This window comes from Giraffa tippelskirchi, chromosome 13, assembly GCF_054371585.1.
Source record: "Giraffa tippelskirchi isolate mGirTip1 chromosome 13, T2T-mGirTip1v1.2.pri, whole genome shotgun sequence".
NCBI lineage: Eukaryota > Metazoa > Chordata > Mammalia > Artiodactyla > Giraffidae > Giraffa > Giraffa tippelskirchi.
In genome coordinates, this window is record NC_137287.1 from 104,010,192 (window position 1) to 104,027,865 (window position 17,674).

The 17,674-nt window shown below is 49.0% G+C and overlaps 1 protein-coding gene across 2 annotated transcripts in view; it reads right to left on the reverse strand.

Moving 5' to 3' along the window:
- Positions 1 to 17,674, reverse strand: part of COMMD7 (COMM domain containing 7) — a 73,838-nt gene that overhangs the window by 13,123 nt on the left and 43,041 nt on the right. Inside the window, exon 10 of one of the 2 annotated variants that reach the window (XR_014073831.1) lies at positions 3,248 to 3,452. The exons of the other annotated variant lie outside the window; for it this stretch is intronic. The gene's annotated coding sequence lies outside the window, so the exon portion shown is untranslated. The remainder of the gene's footprint in view (positions 1 to 3,247; positions 3,453 to 17,674) is intronic. 2 annotated transcript variants of the gene reach the window in all.

Below are 17,674 nucleotides of genomic sequence, written 5' to 3' on the forward strand. Positions count from 1 at the left end.
ACTGAAGCCCACACGCCTTACAGCCCATGCTCTGCAACAAGAGAACCCACCGCAATGAGAAGCCCGTGCACTGCAATGGAGAGTAGCGCCCCCACTTGCCGCAACTAAAGAAAAACCCACGCGTGGCAACGAAGACCCAACAATAAATAAACACACGCACATACAGAAGTAATGGAACCAAGGAGAGCTGCAGGCATCCAGGTGAGGGGCTGTGGCATCCCTCCGCGCCATGGGCTGAGAGAGGCTGCTCTGGAGCTTGGTGGCAAAGCAAAGGTTCTGCTTCTGTTTGAGGGTCTGGTCAGCATTAGGAAAGTCTGGAGGGGGCCTGATGGAGCCCCTCTGGTGTTCTCAGGAGAATCCTTCACAAACAGGGTCAGACACTCTGCTCTGGGAAGTGCCAGGTGGTCCCTAAGGTCCATGGTCCCGATTTCTGCAGTCCTGGGGTCTGCCATGTGAGGTATCTGGGGGTCTAGATACTGTGGTTTCTGAGATTACACTGTCCAGGGCCCCCACTGTGAATCCATCCATATGCAAAACGGGCTGTGAGGTGTCCCTTCCAGGTGGCTAGGCACTCCCTGGATAGGGGCTCCCTACTGCTGGGTAATGTGGTGGGGCAAGGGTGCATTACCCATAAGAGGCCTAGAGACAGTGGAAACCTTCTGAGGTTGAGAAACTCAAGGCTGTTGGCCTTGACACTGGGACGTCTGGGCCTTATGTGGCCAACCCAGAGCAGACAGAGATGAGTGCAAGGTTGCTGGCTTTGGAGGTAATGTCTCCATCCTCCCTCCTCAGAGATCCCTGCTAAGCCAGAGGGATGCATAACTACTAGTGGTTCCAGGAAAACATGCCCTGCCTCTCAGCCTCCCTGGGGCCACCTGCACCGGAGCTGGGCCAAATGCTGGTCTGGGGCGCCCTCTGGTGGTCTTCCTGGGGAGCGGCCGAAGCAGCTGTGGGTTTAGGGGTGGGTAGTCAGAAACTGGAGGATTTAAGCGGCTCACCTCTCCCACTGCACAGATGGAAACACCGAGGCCCAGGGAAGGGAGGATAGAGCTACTTGCCCAAGATCATACAGAAATTTAGCAGTCAAGCCAAGAACAGAACCCAGGCTTCCCTCTGTACTGGTGGCTGCCCTTGGTGGGTCTCAAGGCATCTCTTCTAGAGGAAGGAAGGCTAAGTATCCAGCAGGCTTGACTCTCCAGTGACTGTGGACAGCTGGATGGAAGGCAGCTGAGCAACTGTGTCATGGGGCATGCAACACTTCCCCTCCCTGGCCTTGGGGTCCTCACCTCTAAAACCTGAGGCTACCATGTTGGCAAGGGGCAAGGGGACTGAGATCCTTCTCATACCCACTAGCGGTAAGACTATACCTAGCCAACCTCCCAGGAAACCTTAAAATGAGCCTTCCTACAGCGAGTACTGCATTTAATGGTGAAAGACTGGGTGGGTGCTTTCCCCCTGAGATCAAGAACAAGACAAGAATATCCACTCTCACCATTTCTGTCCAGCACTGTACTGGAAGTTCCAGCCAGGGCACTCAGGCAAGAAAAGAAAGGCATTAAGATTGCAAAGGAAAAAAATAAGACTATCTCTATTTTCAGGTGACTAATGTATATAGAAAATCCTAAAGAATCCACCCAAAAAGATTAGAATTAATAAACAATTTCAGCAAGGTTGAAGGATAGAAGTGGAACATACAAAAATCAATTGCATCTCTATGCATTTGCAATGAACACTTCAAGAATGTAATTAAGAAAACAATTCCATTTACACTAGCATCAAAGAGAATAAAATGTAAAGGACTAAACAAAGGCAGTATGAAACTCATACTATGAAAACTATAAAATATTATTAAAAGAAGTTAAAGAAGACCTAAATAAATGGGAAAACATCCCATGTTCATGGATCTGAAGATCTAATATCATTAAGATGGCAAGACCCCCCAAATCGATCTTCAGATTCGACACCATCCCCATCAAAATTTCAATTTGCGCCTTTGCAGAAATTGACAAGCTTAAAACTCATATGAAAATTTGTGACCCCCAAATAGCCAAAACAATATTGAAGAAAGAACAATGTTGGAGGACTCACACTTCTGATTTCAAAACTTTCTACAAAGCTACAGTAATCAAAACAGAGTGGTACTGGCATTAGGATAGACATGTAAGATGAATGGAATAGAACTGAGAGTTCAAAAATAAAGCCTCACATTTTCAGTTCATTGATTTTCAACAAAAGTACCAAGACAGTTCAATGGGGGAAAGCATGGTCTTTTCAACAAATGGTGCTGGGACAACTGGTTGTTGTTTGTTGCTGTTTAGTTGCTAAGTCATGTCCGACTCTTCTGCAACCCCAGGGGCTGTAGCCTCCCAGGCTCCTCTACCCATGGGATTTCCCAGGCAATAATACTGGGGTGAATTGCCACTTCCTGCTCTAGGGGATCTTCCCAATCCAGGGATTGAACATATATCTTTTGTGTCTCCTGCATTGGTAGGTGGATTCTTTACCACTGAGCCACCAGGAAACCCCCTTCCTCACACCCTACACAAAAATTTACTCAAAATGAATCTTAGACCCAAATGGAAGAGTTAAAACTGTAAAACTCTTTGAATAAAACATAGCCATAACTCTTCATGACCTAGTATTAGGCAAGAGTTCCTTAAATATGACATCAAAAGCACAGCAACAAAAGGAAAAAAAATAGAAAAACTGGACATCATCAAAATAAAAAAACTTTTGTGCTGCAAAGGGTATCATTAAGAAAGTAAAAGGCAACCCATAGAATGGGAGAAAATACTTGCAAATCATGTATTTGATAAGGAATCATAACCAGACTATATAAAGAACTCTTACAGCTCAATAATAAGAGACAAATAAGCTAATTTAAAAATGGACAAATGATGACTGGACATGGATCCAAAGAAGATATATATAAATGGCCCTTAAGTTCATGAAAGGTGCTAACTATCATTAGCCATCAGGGAAATGCAAGTTAAAAACCCACCAGATACTACTTCATGACCACTTGGTTGCCTATTAAAAAGAAACAGGTAATAACAAGTGTTGGCAAGGATGTGGAGAAATCAGAACCTTCACATACTACTGGAAGGAATTTAAAAAGATGCAGCCACTTTGGAAAATCATCTAGCAGTTCTTCAAAAGGTTAAACAGAATTAGCATCAGTTCAGTTCAGTAGCTCAGTCGTGTCCAACTCTTTTTGACCCCATGGACTGCAGCACACCAGACCTACCCGTCCATCACCAACTCCTGGAGCTTGCTCAAACTCGTCCATCTAGTCAGTGATGCCATCCAACCATCTCATCCTCTGTTGTCCCTTTCTCCTCTTGCCTTCAATCTTTCCCAGCACCAGGGTCTTTTCCAATGAGTCAGTTCTTTGCATCAGGTGGCCAAAGTATTGGCACAAAGAATTAGCATATGACCCAACAATTCCACACCTAGGAGATATATATCCAAGAGAAATGAAAACATACATTTACACAAAAACTTACATGAATGTTTACATTCATAAAAGCTAAAAGCAGAAACAATCCAAATGTCCATAGACTGATGAATGGATAAATAAACTGTGGTATGACCACGTAATGGAATATTGTTCACCAATGAAAAGGAATTAAGTCTGATGCATGTATGACATGGATAAACCTGAAAACATTAAGCTAACTGAAAGTCAGTTACAAAGGTCACACATGGTATGATTTCATTTATAGGAAATGTCCAGAACAGGCAAATCCAGAGAGGTACAAAGAAAATTGTCTTTTTAGGGGGGACCCACATGGCATGTGGGATTCTAGTTTCCCAATCAAATCTGTGCTCCCTGCATTGCAAGCATGGAGTCTCAAACACTAGACTGCCAGGGGAGTCCCAAGAAGATTGTGTTTTATGGGAGTGGCTGCCTAAGACGGGTGGAGAGGACTGGGGAAAACGGGAGTGGGGTCCATCATGGGATGATGAAAATGTTCTAAAATTGATGGTGGTGACGGTTGCACAACTCAGCATGTGCTAAAAAACACTGAATTGTATGCTTTAAATGGGTGAATTATACGGTATGTTGGAGAAGGAAATGGTAACCCACTCCAGTGTTCTTGCCTGGAGAATCCCATGGACCGAGGAGCCTGGCGGGCTACAGTCCCTGGGGTCGCACAGAGTCGGACACGACACAGTGCGCGCACACACATATGGCATGTGCATCATATCTGAAAAAAGAGCCTATCCTTTGGACCCACGATAATACTTCCAGAAACTCCTTCTAGGGAGTTCAAGTACACAAAAACATATGCAAAAAGCTTTCCATCACAGTATTATATGTAACGGCAAAATTGTGAGAATAACCTAAGTGTCCATCAGTAGGGAAATGAGTTGGTTATGTTCATCCCTGGGATGGAACAATGGATTCATTAAAATGACAATCACAAGGACAAGGCCCAGGAAACACTGCCAAGATTTTTTAAATTTTTTAAAAACAAGTTACAAAAATAAATCTGTAGATTAAAGGGACTTGGGGCTTCTTGGTAGCTCAGTGATAAAGAATCCACCTACCAATGTGGGGAATACGGGTTCGATCCCTGGTCCGGGAAGATCCCACATGCCTCAGAACAACTAAGCCCGTGCACCACAACTACTGAAGCCCACACACCCTGGAGCCTGTGCTCTGCAACAAGAGAAGTACTGCAGTGAGGTGCCCGCACACCGCATGGAAGAGTAGGCCCTGCTTGCCACAGCTAGAGAAAGCACAGACACAGCAGCAAAGACTCCGCGCTGCCATGAATAAATAAATCTTTTAAAAAATAAGAAATAATAAAGGGACTTAAAAGACAAGATTTTTTTTTAAAAGCAAAATTATAGCATCTAGGGCTTCCCTGGTAGCTCACCTGGTAAAGAATCCATCTGCAGTGCAGGAGACCTCAGTTCGACTCCTGGGTCAGGAAGATCCCCTGGAGAAGGGAATCGCTCCCCACTCTAATATTCTTGCCTGGAGAATTCTATGGACAAAGGAGCCTGGCGGGCTACAGTCCATGGGGTCACAAAGAGTCGGACACGACTGAGCGACTAAGCATAGAACAGCATCTAGGGATGCACACTTGAGTGATAACAAGCAAGAAAGTGATCATCTTAAAAATCTGGATAATGGAAACTTTTTGGGGGGAGGTAGGGAGCGTGGCTGAGATGGGGCACACGGAGGACTTCTCAGGCGTGGACAGAGTTCTTCACCCGGGCAGAGGTTCCAAGGGTGTTTGGCTTATAATATGTTGAGCTGAGCAAGCATTTTATGTAGTCTTTCTGTATGTGTCGTATTTTACAATAGAAAGATTTAGAAGGGACTTGTCTGGTGGTCCAGTGGTTAAGAATCTGCCTCCCAGTGCAGGGGACGAGGGTTTGATCCCTGATTGGAGAGCTAAGACCCCACAGGCTACAGGGCAGCTAAGCCCAAGCACCATAACTAGAGAAATCGGAGAGCCACAACGAAAGATCCTGCATGCCGGAACTAAAATCTGATGCAGTCAAATAAATACATAAATTTTTTTAAAAAGATTTAAAAAATAAAGTAGGGCTTCCCTGCTATCTCAGTGGTAAAGAATCTGCCTGCCAATGCAGGAGACAGGGGTTTGATCCCTGGTCCGGAAAGATCCCACATGCCATAGAGCAACAAAGCCCGTGTGCCACAATTACTGAGCTTGTATGTCAAAACTACTGAAGCCCGTGTGCCCTACAGCCCGTGCTCTGCAACAAGAGAAGCCACCACAATGAGAAGCGTGTGTACCACAACTAGTTGCTCGCTGCAACTAGAGAAAAACCCAAGCAGCAGTAAAGACCCAGTACAGCCAGAAATAAATACTTTTTTAAAGGGTATAATTTCAATTTTTTTTAAATTAAAAATACACTCATTCCAATTTTTAAAAATTGAGTATCATAGGATTCCATTCTTGTAAAAACTCTCTACCTCTATATGTGGATATGCAGAAAAACAGTCAGAAGTTTGAAATTTGGGGTGCTCTTTTTTTATATTTTTCTATTTTTTTTCCTGCAATGAACAGAATTACTTTTACAGCCAGAAAAAAATAAGAATAAAAAGCTTTTTACTGGGTCTCAGATATTTCCCTGCAGCTCTGGCACTGTGTGAGCTGAAAGGGAGATTGAGATGGCCCTGGAGCAGCTGGGAGATGGCCCAGGGGCCGGGCAGGAGAAAATCAGGCCTAACCAAGACTCCAAGGCCAAGCCTGGACACTCGGCCACCTTCGGGTTGCAGGTGGCAGCTGCTGCCGGGCCATCATGCTGGCCTCGTGCTCCAAAGATGCTGGGCACGCAGTTTGGCCTGGCAAGCTGGAAGGAGGTCACACTGCTCCCATCTGTCCAAGTCTCCTATCGTGGGCCAAGAAGGAGAGCTGCAGGCAGAGGGTGGGGGCAGGGAGGTGTGGGGCAGGTTCTCACCCTGCCTGGCTTTGCTACCACCAGCAAGATTCCCATGAAAAAAGATAAATGAGCACTTTCTGCATGCTAGGCACTCATGCTGGTTGGAGCTGGGAGAAGGGGGTCTTGTGGTTCATTTTATTGAGAACTCCAAATGACCTGGGGCTTCCCTCGTGGCTCAGATGATAAAGAATCAGCCTACAATGCAGGAGACATGGGTTTGATCCCTGGGTTGGGAATTCCCCCTGGAGAAAGAAATGGCAACCCACTCCAGTATTCTTGCCTGGAAATCCCATGGACAGAGGGGCCTGGCAGGCTACAGTCCATGGGGTCGCAAGAGTCAGACATGACTGAGCCACCACCACCATCAGCAGATGACCTAAAGGGTGGGTGGGATTGTCATCTTCATATTACAGGTAGGCAAAGTGAAGGCCAGGGAGGACTTCCCTTGTGGCCTAATGGTTAGGATTCTGGTTTTTTGCTGTGGTGGCCTGGGGTTCAATCCCTGGTCGGGGAAGATCCTGCGAGCCACGTGGCTGCGGAGGCCCCCAGAACAGTCACTATCCTTGAGTCTGGACTTAGCCAAGCCCCTCGTGTATACAGCCTCAGCGACTCCTCACAGGATCCCTGGAGGGCGGCTGCCCTCACTTTGCAGATGTGGATGCAGAAGCTGAGGGAGGAAGTCAGCTGCCCACGCCCTCCAGCACATGTGCGGGAGGGACGGCAGCCTCTCGCAGCCTTGAGGGGGTGGGCATGTGCCCGCCTCTGTGGACCAGCTCCTAGTCGAGCTAGTGATTGTATTATAATTTCGGGAGAATGCGTGACAGCAGCCACTTTCATGGACACCCTCTCATTTGCTGCTTTCAACAGGCTTATAAATCTTCAGTCTGGCTGTATTTCCCCCCATTTTAAAGCCTGGAAGCCAAGAGAGTTGAGTGACGGGGCCGAGAGCACCTGGAGCCTCCATCACGCAGCTGCTGTCCCTGGCCTGCCCCAGGGGTGACGGGCGCCAAATCCTGGGGAGGAAGTACAGCCAGCCTCCTTCCCGCTGCTCTCCAAAGGAGTGGGCCCTTCTCCCGACCGAGCCCCCGCAACCTACGCTCCCAGCAGGAGAGAGGACACCCAAGGGCGAAGTGCCAGGGACAGCTGCCAGGTCTCATGGGATCCAGAACCCTCCACGACCTCTGCCCGTGAGCATCTTCTACACTTCATTGGTCAGCAGCCAGCCAGCTGGTGTTACGGGGCTCACATCGCTAGAGAGGCCAGACTGCTGTCCACAGGAGGGGCCGCTTCTCCCTGAGTGATGGCCGCCTGCTGGGCACTGACTGTGCTAGCCACTGAAGCCTCCCCATGCTTTCAATATCAGCCCCATTTTACAGAAAAGGCAATGGAGGTTCAGCGAGGTTGAGTGACTTGTCCAAAGTCACACAGCCAGAAAGCCTCAGTTTCAACCAAGGAGGGACAGAGGAAGGGACCCTTCAGTGGGAGGGAAGGGACCCATATGGAAGAGGTGGGGAGAAGGTAGGGCCGGCATCGTGAGCTCTTACTCTCTTGGGACATAACTTATCCATCTGTCCAGTCTCGGTTCCTCTGTGCATTCATGGACCCTCTTCATGAGCCAGTGTCTTTTTTGCTGGGCACGAGGACTCAGGTAGACCTGGCTGATCTCTGCTCTCCCAGAGCTCGTGCCTGGCAGGGCAGGATGGAAAGGAGAAGCGAAGCAGTCAGAGGTCCCTGCTGGCCTCGATCCGCTAGTAGTTACTGAGGGTCTACTGCAGGCCAGGCCCAGTGCTGGGCTCTGAGGGTACACGGTTCCTGCCCTCCTGAAGCATACATTCTAGAATGTCCAGCTTTGAATCCCCAAAAAACCCTGCTTGCATGACTCCTGAGCCCCAACTACAAAGGGGAATTTCTCAGGAAGGGCTGGGGTAGGCAGCAGGCCTCAGGGTTCTCTATGGGTCACACTGAGGCCTGGTTCTGGGCTGCTGAGCAGGGATTTGGAAAAGGCAGGGAAGCCCGATAAGTGTTTTGCTAGGGACTAAATCAGGGCCCTGGGGAGGCCAGAGCTATTCCAAGGGGTCTGGAGTCATTCAGTCTGGACAACTGGAATGCCAAGGGCCAGCAATTCAGGGGGTAGCCACAGACTTCTGGGGCCGGGGACCTGGCAGAGAATCTGAGAGCCGGGAGAGGTTCCGTGGCTCTTACAGGGCAAAGGTTCCTTGCTGAGGCCACCCAGGCCCCACCAAGCCCTGGTTCCTTTGGTCCCTAGTGAGGCAGTGCTGGGTCAGAGGCACCATTATGGGGTTCGATTCCAGCCACTCCAGCGTCAGGCCCACGTTACAGCCTAGGGAGAGGAGATACGGAGCCATAAGAGGACTTGCCCGAGTCCATACGTCAGCTCATCACAAGCAGAGGGTGAACAGCGAACGGCCCAACCCTTTCCTCGAGCTGGCATCCCGGGACGCTGCCCAGAGGATGGGCACACCCACACGGCTCCGGGCACAGAGAGAAGCCCTCTTTCTCACCCTCCCCGGTGGTGCTGCTAGGTTTTATTGTTTATTTTTTCCAAATGCTCATCCTTTGCCGTCGCTCGGAGATGTTAAATCAAGGGTCCTTCTCAGTGCGACTAGCAGAGAGCATGGCTCAGGGTCACTCCATCTCGGCAGCTGAAAAGCTGGGTTTATATTTTTAAGTGGAAGTTTTAAAACTGCCCTATTCCTTTGGTTAAAAAAAAGAGAGTCAAAAGAGAAGAATTAAAAAGGAGGAGAATGGCTAAATAAATTATTAATAGAATATTATACAGCCATTAAATAACTTTAAAGGAAATTTGAATGCTGTGAAAAAGTGTTCACAACATAATGTAATGTGGGGCGGGGGGAGGAGGGGGAAGTCAGCTATAGATTACGGTCACAATTAAAACACACGTTAATATACATATGTGTGACCCATGCAGAAAAACAGGACTGGAGAGAACTACAACAAAACGGCAACAGTGTTATCTCTGAGCACTGGCATGAAGGATGACTTTCATTTTCTCCTTTCTACCTTTTTGTAGTTCCCAAATTTTACAGTGAATACGAATTGCTTTTATAATTAGACATAAAACAAAAAGCAGAGTCGGGGCTTGCTCTAGCCCAGGCTCACCCTCCCCACCTGCCCCCTTTCTCCCACACCAAGCTGGGGGCCGCTGGACTCTGTCCTCGCCATGGGCCAGGGGATTCACCAGCCACCCCAGCCCATGGAGGAACCAGCAAGGGGACGCTGCCCTCTTGGGGCCCAGGCTCCCCAAAAGAGGCCCTCTGGAAGGGTCTGTAAATTTCCTGGCTGGGGACCCTGGGAAATGATCCCCCCAGGGCTGAGAATCAGAACGTTCATTATCTACTATGAGAGAAGCTGTCTTCTTTGTTCCTTGGGTTTCTTTCAGAGAGTAGGAGCGCTGAAGGAGAGCTGGCCCTTGTTGTCTTCAGGCAGGCTCCCAGCTTCCTCGTATGGGACTGGAACGCCCGGGCCACCTGGTCCCCCGGGGCCCTTCCAACCCCAATGCTCCTGGCTGCTTCTAACCCTAGAGGCAAAGGCCCAGGGGCGCTGGCCCTGTCTTAGAAAAGCTGTCTGGATTCATTCAAGAGCAGCGTTTGGAGAAGAATGGAGAGTCAGAAAGCGGCACTCGCCCTGCCCCCAGTGGCCCAGCCCTGCGGCTGGCAGGCACCTGCTTTTGTGCCACCCTGCTCTCACCCACAGGGGCTGGACTAGCAGAGGTTTCCAGAGGGGAGAGGCCCTGCTCTCCAGAAGGGGACCAGTTCCAAGAACAGTGTCCTCACTTCCTTTCTGCCACCTCCTCCTGGTTCTGGAAGCTTCTGTCCTCCTCCCCGGCTATTTTAGCAATCAGGTCACCCGTGGGCTCCCTCTGAGCTTGTGGCCAATTAAAACCCACAGGACTCTTCACAGAAACGGTGGTGCCGCCTCCTCCTCCAGATCCTGCCGCGGTCGGCGTCCTCGGGATGAGAACACAGAATGGGGTGGTGACCTGGTGGTCCTCGCGTAGCAGGAGGTGGGGGTCTTGCTCAGGAACAGAGGCCATACACTGCGTCTGTCCCCATGGTGGCCAGCACCCTGCAGGGGTGGCTGACGGCAGGGAGGGAGCGCTGGGCACAAGGACACTAGGGTGGCCCGCGCATCTGTGTGTTCCCACACGATACCCCGTCGGCGCTGGAGGGAGGACAGCCCTCCCTGTGTCCTCACCGGCCCCAGGCAGCAAGCCAAGACTCATCTGGAGGGGAGCTGAGTGACCCGTTGAGGTCACCGTGCTGATGAGCAGCAGAGCTGAGACAGACCCTGGGGAACCCCAGCAAAGCCCAAGTCCTCTGGGGCTGCCCTGGCGTTTCCTGAGGACCTGGCAGACGGTGGCAGCTGACCCGGCTGCCAGCTGAGTTCTCACGAAGCCTGGGAGGCTCTGCAGCCAGGGGTCTACCCAGGCAGCAGGTTCCCAGCACCTCACGAAAACCCCAAAGCCCCTTTACAGCCCGTGTGTTCTGCTCAGAGCCACTGACTACCTACTCCTGCTTCAGCGAAACCCTGGCCAACAGCAGGAGGAGCCCTAAGACCCCTGCCTCCACCTCCAAGTGGGGGAGTGTGGGCCAGCTCTCATCCTTCCCTTGAACTGAGGCCTCCGTCTGACCATGGGCCTTCCCCAACCAACGAGGACCTAGGTACTGGACTGAAAACAGAGCCTCCGGAGTCTGCACACCATCCGGGTGGAGAAAGATGAAAAACACACGCCAACAGGACTTCCCTGGTAGTCCAGTGGTTAGGACTCTATCTGCCAGTGCAGGGGACACAGGTTCGATCCCTGGTCCGGGAAGATCCCACATGCCCCGGGGCAACTAAGTCCATGCGCCACAACTATTGAACCCAAGTGCCCTACAGCCCATGCTCTGCAATAAGAGGAGCCACCGCAATGAGAATCCCATGCACCACTGTTTGTGGCAACTAGAGAAAGCAATGAAGACCCAGCACAGCCAGAAAGAGAAAAATGCTTAAACAAACAAACAAACAACATGCAAACAGAAGGGTTCTCTGTGGTCCTGCAATGGAGGCATGTGGTCAGGCAGCAGGGGTGAGGGTGGGGCGGGGCAGCTGAGAAGGGGGTGGAGAAGAGCTTCGGGAAGAGAGACCAGGGGCTGGGAAGAGCTTGGCGCCCTGCAGGAGCTGAAGGAAAGCCAGCGCGGCTACAGCAGCACTGTCCAATAGGAATAGAATGTCAGCCACACGTGCAATTTACAATTTTCTAGTAGCCACAGGAAAAAAAGGAAAAAGAGGGAGTTGGTATGGGGTGTTTGTCCAGGCTGGTTCCACCACAGTTTCCTTAAGATCACACTGACCTTGGACCCAAGGCTGCCTTACAGAGTACTCAGTGTTCCCAAAAATACGCCTTTCACAACAGTCTTAAAGTTTGCAGCAAAAGAATTTAAAGTTCCTTCAGCAACAAGTCCACCTATTACCAATGGTGGAACAGAGATAAATCCCGCGCAGACAGCTGGAAATGCTTTTCCAAAGCATGGTTCAGAACCATTAGTTATTCCTAGAGGTTTAGAGATCATGTTGGAAGTTGTTATGCTACTTGGAACACACAATTACCTTTCAGAATAAATACCAGTGTTGTTGTTAAAAAAAAAAGTAAAAAGAAACAGGTGAATTTCATTTTAATAATGTATTTTATTTAACCCAATATATCTCAAATATTATCATTTCAACAGAGTCAATATAGAAATTATTATCATTATAACCCTGTGATAGACATGTAACCCTGTCTTAACAGTTGCCTTCCTCCCAGGAAGAGATCTGCACAGTTGCTATTTAACAAAGTCTACAGGAACTCAACCAGAAACATTTTGCCAAAGGCCCAGAATTGAAACGGCTGCCACTTTCTGTATCTCAAAGAATCACTGCATTTCTGAGCAAGAAAAGATAAATCTTCTAAAGCGCAGCATCATCTAGTGATGAGGTGATCTCTGGGATCAGCCTGTCTGCTCTTGAATTCCTGCTGTCTTTCTAACTAACCGTGTGACCTTGGACAAGCCTTTTGGGCTAGTGTTTCCTCATCTGTATTCCAGAGGTATGATAATCTCTACCTCTAGGGGTGACTGGGAAGAGTAAATGGGTTTCTACCTATAAACGTAGTTAGCAGACTTCCCTGGTGGCACAGTGGCTGAGAATTTGTCTGCCAGTGCAGGGGACACAGGTTCGATCCCTGGTCCGGGAAGATTTCATATGCTGCAGGGCAACTAAGCCCGTGCACCACAACTACTGAAGCCTACACCCCTAGAGCCTGTGTTCCACAAGAGAGGCTACTGCAGTGAGAAGCCTGTGCACTGCCACGAAGAGCAGCCCCTCGCTTGCTGCAACTAGAGGAAGCCCAAGCACAGAAATGAAGACCCAGTGCAATAAAAAAATTAATAAAATTTTTAAAAAATAAAGTGCGCTATTTTTTTTGAAAAAGAAAAAAAGTGGCTTGCATAGTGCCTGACACATATGAGGCACTCATTACATGTTATCTATTATGATTGTTGCTGTTATTACTAACAGATGAGATGACTAAGGCCAAGGGACAGGAAGGGACCTGCTCAGTGTCACATAAACCTGCAAGCCAGGCAGGAAATGAATCTAAATTTTCTGATTTCTGGCTCCCAGTTGGAGATGCTGGTCATCCCTTCGTTCAGACAATTACCATGTTCTTCTCATGTGCCAGGTGCCATGCTGGCCGCTGGGGGACACACTGAGATGGCACAAGCTCCATCTTGACAACATCAAGACTTTCCAGGTCAGAAGGAAAAAAGCTCTTTGTCAGCCAACCTGGACTACACGGGGAGGGAGGCTTTGTTCAGTGCAGGCAGAGAGACACATGCTGATAACGGGGCAGTCAAAACAGTGCTGGCTCGAGACCTGGAGACCCAGGCCGGGCCACCTCTGCCTGAGCCACTCTGTGATGTGGGCAAAGGGCTTCACCTCTCTGATCTTGGCACCCCTGGCTGCAAGGCAGTGGACAGATGTTAATGAGCACCTCCTCTGCAGAGCTGTGAACTCCAAAGCTCTCACGGTCTGATTGGGGAGAAGGAATGAACTGCCAGTCAGACTGGGATGTGGCCACCAAGGACATGGACCCTATCTATGGCCCAGATTTTCTGGAACCTTGCTGACTGACCCACTCTTTTCATAAGAGGCATGTGTATAGTGGACCACACATCCTAGTTTTTAAAATATAATTAGTCATGATAATAAAGTTACAAGAATCTGGCTCACAAGATTTCACAGACCAGTAACATTTCTAAGGAAACCTTAGGGAACCTTCAAAGGACTGAAAATTTGTTATTCTGCCAAAGTAGGCCCTTAAAACTAAACAACGAATGGTGCTGGGAAAACTGGATATCCATGTGCAAAAGGATAAAAATGGACCCTTATCTTCTACCATATACAGTCAACTCAAAATGGATTGAAGACTTAAACGTAGGACCTGAAACTATAGGACCGCTAGGAGAAAACATAGGGGAAGAGCTTCATAACTTTGGTCTTGGCAATGATTTCTTGGGTATGACACCAAAAGCACAGTCAACAAAAGCAAAAATAGACAAGTGGGTCTATATCAAACCAAAAAGCTGCTGCACAGCAAAAGAGACAATCAACAAAAAGGCAACCTTACAGAAGAAATTTGTGAGCCAAATATATGATCATCTTCCCAGGTGGAGCTAGTGGTAAAGAACCCGCCTGCCAATGTAGGAGACGTAAGAGATGCGGTTCGATCCCTGGGTTGGGAAGATCCCCTGGAGGAGGGCGTGGCAACCCACTCCAGTATTCTTGCCTGGAGAATCCCACGGACAGAGGAGCCTGGTGGACTACAGTCCATGGGGTTGCAAAGAGTCGGGCACGACTGCAGTGACTTAGCACATAGCACTTATATATCATAATAGATAAGAAACTCCTACAACTCAAAAGCAAAAACCCAAATAACCAAATTTAAAAATGGGCAAAGCGGGGGCTTCTCTGGTGACTCAGTAGTAAAGAATCCACCTGCCAATGCAGGGGACACGGGTTCGATCCCCGCTCTGTGAAGATCCCACATGCCTCAGGACAACTAAACCCTTGTGTCACAACTACTGAGCCAGTGCTCTAGAGCCCATGTTCCGCAACAAGAGAAGCCACAGCAATGAGAAGCCCACGCACCACAGCTAGAGAGTACCCCCCACTCGCCACAGCTAGCGAAAAGCTTGCGCAGCAACAAAGACCCAGCGCAGCCATAAATAAATAAAATAATAAATAAATACATCTTAAAAAAAATTAAAAAGGCCTGAACAGAATTTTCTCCAAAGAGACCCCAGATGGCCAACAAGCTTGTGAAAGGTGTACAACATCCCTTATCATCAAGTAAATGCAGATCGGAACCACAATAAGATGTCAGCTCACACGTGTTAGAATGGCTATTATCGAAAAGACAAGAGTTAACAAGTGTTGGAGGATATAAAGAAGGGAACCTTTGTGCACTGTTGGTGGGGATGTAAAATGGTGCAGCTGTTAGGGAAAACAATATAGGGGTTCCTCAAACTAAATTAAATACCATGTGATCTAGCAATTGCACCTTTGGATATGTATCCAAAAGAAGCGAAATCAGGAGGATCCCCAAAATACATCTGCATTCCCATGTTGACTCTAGCGTTGCAACAGAATTGGAAATAACCCACATGCCCACTGATGGATGGATAAGAGTGAAGAAAATGTGGTGGGACCTCCTTGGTAGTCCAGCGGTTGGGAGTCCACCTGCCAATTCAGCGGCCTTGGGTTCAATCCCTGGTCCGGGAGGATCCCACATGGGCAACTGGGTTTGTATGCCACAACTACTGAGCCAAAAATAAATAAAGAAATAAAAATCTTGAATAAAGTAACTAAAATGTTTAAATAAATAATTGAAAGTTGCACATTAAAAAAAAAAAGAAAATGTGGTGGATACGTACAATGAAATGCTATTCAGCCACAGAAAAGAAGGAAATCTTATCTTAGGTTAAACACCGATGAAAACTTGAGGACATGCTAAGTGAAATCAACCAATCACAGAAGGACAAATACTGTATGATTCCACTTACACGAGGTACTTAGAACAGTCAAACTCATAGAAACAGAAAGGAGAAGGGTGGTTGACAGGAGCTGAGAGGAAGGGAATTGCTATCAACGAGGGTGGACTTTCAGTTAAGCAAGAGGACTAAGTTCTAAGGATCTGCTGTACAGCACTGGGCATCCAGTTAACAATTCTGGGCCATACACTTAACATTTTGTTACAAGAGCGGAACTCATGTTATGTCCTCTTTAACTACAATAAAAACAACAACAACCAAGTACCTTCTGGAAAGGACACCAAAACACCAAAAAAAAACCCCAGGAAGGCTATCATTTCAGACTGAAGAATAGTCCTTCAAATTACGTAGCCTTAGTTCTGTGGAGGAAATGAGCCACAGCGTGTGTGTGTGTGTGTGTGTGTGTGTGTGTGTGTGATCTTATGTCTGGAAGTCTAGGGGAGGAAGTCATGGACTCTTCCTTCTCTGATCACCACCCTACCCTCCCCTTCTTCCTTCAAGCTGCCAGCACTTTGCACACACAGTTCTAGAAGAATATTTATCTCCCTTACCTGGAGCTGGCCCTGCATCTTCCCATTAGGCTGTGAGCTCCAGAGGGCAGGGTGCATCCCACCCTCTGTCCTGGTCTCCCCCCAACCTGTCTAACTAGCCCTGGAATCACGTAGGGGCCTGGCACACACTGTTGGGTGAAAAGGGGATTCTGACTAGACCTGGGGAGGCAACGCTGGCATAGGGCCCAGGAGACCCAGAAGGACTTGGGAAGGGAAGAATGGAAACCATTTGGAAGGAGGGTCCATAAAAGAAGCCCGCCCCCAGCACCAAGACCCCTCTGTCAGGAGGGCTGGGTACCTCTCTGTCCCCCCTCACAGCCTGGAGGCACCTCTCTATCCCCTAGGGAGAGGCAAAGGGGAGGGAGTGGGGAGAAGCCGTGGAAAGAGTCCTTTCTGATAAGGCCCAGGGCTGGGACAAATGGCAGGAAGAGGCTGATCGGGCCCTGAGAACCACAGACAGCTGGGAGGTAGGCAGTGCCGGCCCCTCCTGGGGCCGTCCCGCTGCCTCTGCCAGATCCCCTCTGCACTGACCGAGGTGTCCTGGCCCCAGCACCCAACCACAGGGAGAGCAGGGGGCGGAAGTGGCCGCGGCTCTTCAGACCTGGCTGCCGGAGGTGGGCTCAACGGCCACAGGCTCCCCACATGGCAGCCACCGCACGTCCCCTAGACCCAGGGACCCAGGTGGGGCTCCAAGAGACATGTGACGGACAGATGGCAGCTTCTGAAGCACACGCTGGTCTTTCTGCTTGATTTTCACTAGGTCACCCCCTCCCCTCCTTAAAATCCCCCACAGTGACCCTGTGCCCTCAACATAAGGACCAGCTGGCCAGCTCCAGGCTCCCCTGACCCTGCACTCATCTGTGCCTCTTGCCCCACCGTTTGGCTCCATTTGCACAAGTGTGTTTATTTGTGAGATTCTTCCAGTGTGCACGGACACTTCTGCTTTTGCTCCTGTGGCGTCCCCTCTGTGGTGCAGAGAGCCTGGCTCCGGTGGCCATGCAGCACTGTTTTGCTGATAGAATGAACAAAGAAGCTGGGGAGGAGCGTGGGGTCGTGGAGTAGCAGAGGGTCTGGAGATCAGGCAGGCTTGGGAAGACCCATGAGTTACACAAGCTTGGGCAGGGCACTGCCTGGCCAGCCTCTTCCAGCCTTGGCTGGTTCACCTGTAGGTGAGTCTCAACACACCCATCTGTGAGCACAAAGCAGGGGCTTCGCTGTTTAGAGAAGATGGGTTTCCTTACTTTGTTTCTTTTTTAAAAAAAAAAAAATCCAGCCCTTTCATTTAATGGCCAGGACACATGGGGGAAGTGACCCACCTGGTCTCATCTTGGTGTTTATGTTAATCTGAACCAAAATGTTTTGGAAAGACTGCCTACATGCAAAATGCTAGCATCTACCAACCCAGCCCTGGTGCTTCTAGGAACTTGTCCTATAGAAGATATGTTGTTTTTGGATGTATTAGTCTGGTATTCAGAAAAAAGTACAATACTTTGCTTTGTGCTTAGCCATTCAGTTGTGTCCTACTCTTTGGGATACCATGGACTGTAGCCTGCCAGGCTCCTCCGTCCACAGGGATTCTCCAGG